Source organism: Terrapene carolina, unplaced genomic scaffold, assembly GCF_002925995.2.
Source record: "Terrapene carolina triunguis isolate 2854851 unplaced genomic scaffold, T_m_triunguis-2.0 Scaffold647, whole genome shotgun sequence".
In the NCBI taxonomy this organism is placed as follows: Eukaryota; Metazoa; Chordata; order Testudines; family Emydidae; genus Terrapene; species Terrapene triunguis.
Genome location: NW_020664998.1, coordinates 174,855 through 177,900, shown reverse-complemented (window position 1 = coordinate 177,900; position 3,046 = coordinate 174,855).

Below are 3,046 nucleotides of genomic sequence, written 5' to 3'. Positions count from 1 at the left end.
GGGGGGCTGGGGGCCAGGGCGCCTGGGTCCTCTCCCCAGCTCTGGGAGGGGAGTGGGGTCTAGTGGGTTGGAGCAAGGGGGGCTGGGGACCCAAGATTCCTGGGTTCTTGCCCCAACTCTTAGTAGCTATGAGGAAGTCACTCCCCCGCCGCACACACACATTGCTTGCCTCAGTTTCCCCACATTGAAAGGGAGGGCTCCCAGAGATGGGGGGGGTCGCTCCCCATTTCCCTGCATGGCTGCTGATGATTTCAGTCCCCATTAACCCCTTGTGGGGCCCCTGCCCTGCGCTCCCTCCCCCCCCACCCCCCCATCCTCTGTCTTTAATAAAGTCTCTTACTCACAACCCTTGCATTGCCCAGCTGGTCTCTTTCTGGTGGCGGGGGTGGGGGGGTGACAGGAATCCTGGGACGTGTCATGTGGTTCCGCTTGGTTCTGTAGCCCCCCCCCCCCCCGCAGCCCTGTGCCACTTAGATCCACCACTAGGGGGCACCCTAAAGACTCTTGCCCTTGGCCCGCAGCCGCCTTCAGGTCCCCCATCGGAGGGGCTATGCCAGCCCCTCTCCGGCACAGATGGGACCCACCCCCACCCCAACCCATCACAGTATAGAGGGGAGGGAGAGAATTGGGCATCCGAGTGGGACTCCAAATTAGACAATTCTATACTGACCCCCCACCCCCCACCTCACCCCCCAGCTTCTTCGCTCCCTTGGGTTGTTACACAGCTGCGCCGCCCCAGAGGTGGTTGCATCTCAGCGCCGGGCAAGGGGTTCCTATGTAAACAGCCCCCACCCCCCACCCCGAGACAGCTGCATCCCAGCGCCAGGCGAGGGGCTCCCTGTATAACCAGACCCCCGGATGGATGATTTCCCACATGCTGCTGACAGAGCAGGTTCTGCCAGCCCCAGCCTGGCTGAGAGTCAGAAGCCAGCCGGAGGGGCGGGGGGCGAGTGGGGGAGCGGGCGGCTGGGGGGCCAGCGGCTGGAGGGGTCATTCGCAGGAAGCAGCCGCTCCTTGTCAGTCTGGTCGTCCTGCCCTGTCGCTCACACGCAGTTTGCGACCACGGAGTGGGGCTTCGGGATCCCCCATCACAGACACCCCCCAGCCCAGCCGAGACCCTCCTCTGGACCCCGATGCAGGCCAAGCCACCATGACCCACGGCAGACCCAGGGGGTGGGAACTGGCACCGCCCTATCGCCTGGCATCGGCTCTCCTGATACAGGGGACTGGGGTGGGTTAACGGCGCCCAAAAGCAAGGGGGGCTGGGAGCCAGGACTCCTGGGTTCTCTCCCAGCTCTGGGAGGGGAGTTGGGTCTAGTGGTTAGAGCGGGGGGCTGGGAGCCAGGACTCCTGGGTTCTCTCCCAGCTCTGAGAGGGGAGTGGGGGCTAATGGTTTGGGCGGGGCAGGAGGGGAGTCAGGACTCCTGGGTTCTCTCCCCAGCTCTGAGAGGGGAGGGGAGGGGAGTCTAGTGGTTAGAGCCGGGGGGGGGGGGGGGGGGGGGGGGGGGGGCCAGGGCCCCTGGGCTCTATCCCAGGTTTGAGAGGGGAGGGGAGACTAGTGGTTAGAACAGAGGGGGCTGGGAGCCAAGACTCCTGAGTTCTCTCCCTTGCCCGTGCTCTCTTTGTACAGTGGATGATCGCGACAGGGCAGGTGCCTGGGGGTCTCAGCCATGAGCCGTGGCGGCCGCAGCCACTCTGTGCTTTTCTTGCGCAAGCCAGCGGTGAGAGGCGGGCTGGGCCCACCCGGCCCGGGGCTGACGAACAGACCTTGGACCCCAATAATCTTGCGCCCGACCCCCTCCTGGGACCTTCGCACCAGCCAGACACCCGGGAGAACCTGGGACACAGGCCAGCCCCAGCAGCTTCCTCCTTCTCCTGTGCTGTCGTAAATCCGCCCTATGTCTACGGGCCCCACCTCGATGGGCTAAAGGGCCCCTTCCCCTCCTGCCAGCGACACTCTGTCACTGTGCGGTTGGTCTCCGGCTGCCCCGCCCCAGAGGTGGCTGCATCTCAGTGCCAGTCGAGCTGTCCCCATGCGGCATTATATGTGGCTGTTCCCCAGATGCCCCACGCCAGAGGTGGCTGCATCTCAGCACCAGGTGAAACATCCCAGTGTTTCCAACCCAGAAGCCAGCTGCTTTACTCCTGTAGCCTTTCCCTCCCCTGCTGGGGCCCAGCGGAGGGGACATGGGGGGAGAATCACTCAAAGAAAGGGGGGTCTGCGGGGTGCCACCCACACCCAGGTCTCTGGCTCTTTAATAAGGGTGAGGAGTGGTTGCCTGGCACCCCACGTCCTCTTAGCAACGGGCTGCTGACACCCTGGCTCCCTGGGCAAGCTGGGATGGAGATTGAGGCTCTAGGGGGGGGTGGATGGGGGCTGTCCGGTGCGCCACCCCCGGCAGCTCATGCTAAGCAGGGCTGGGCCGGGTCATGGGTCAGATGGCAGGGGGCAGGGCTCAGCAGGGGGCGCTGCACTGCAGGGAGTGGAGGCCAGTGGTTAGAGCGAGGGCGGGCGGGCGGTTGCTGGGTGCTAGGACTCCTGGGTTCTCTCCCCAGTACCAGCCCCCTCACTTCTCCCTAGGGGACGCCAAGGTCTCTATGGTTGCTGCAGACCAGCGTGAAGCCAAAGACCTGCACCATGTTCTCCGACATCCAAAACCTCATCACCATTGAAGAGAAGGGGCACTGCTTCCCCAGGGTGCCCCACGTCGTCTCCAGCACCTAGTCCCCCCCCCCCCCCCCCCCCCCGGGCCCGGCCCCCCCCCGGCCCGGGGGGGGGGGGGGGGGGGCCCCGGGGGGGGGCGGGGGGGCGGGGACCCGGGGTGGGGGGGCCCAGGGGCTGATCCAGGGGGCAGGGAGGGGGCAGGATACCAGGGTAGTCAGGCCATGGGGATGATCCAGGTGGAAGGTGGGATACTGGGGCAGACGGGCCATGGGGCTGATCCTGGGACGGGGGGTAGGGGGAAGGCAGGATACTGGGGTAGATGGGCCCATGGTGCTGATCCAGGGAACAGGGAGGGGGCAGGATACCAGGGTAGATGGGCCC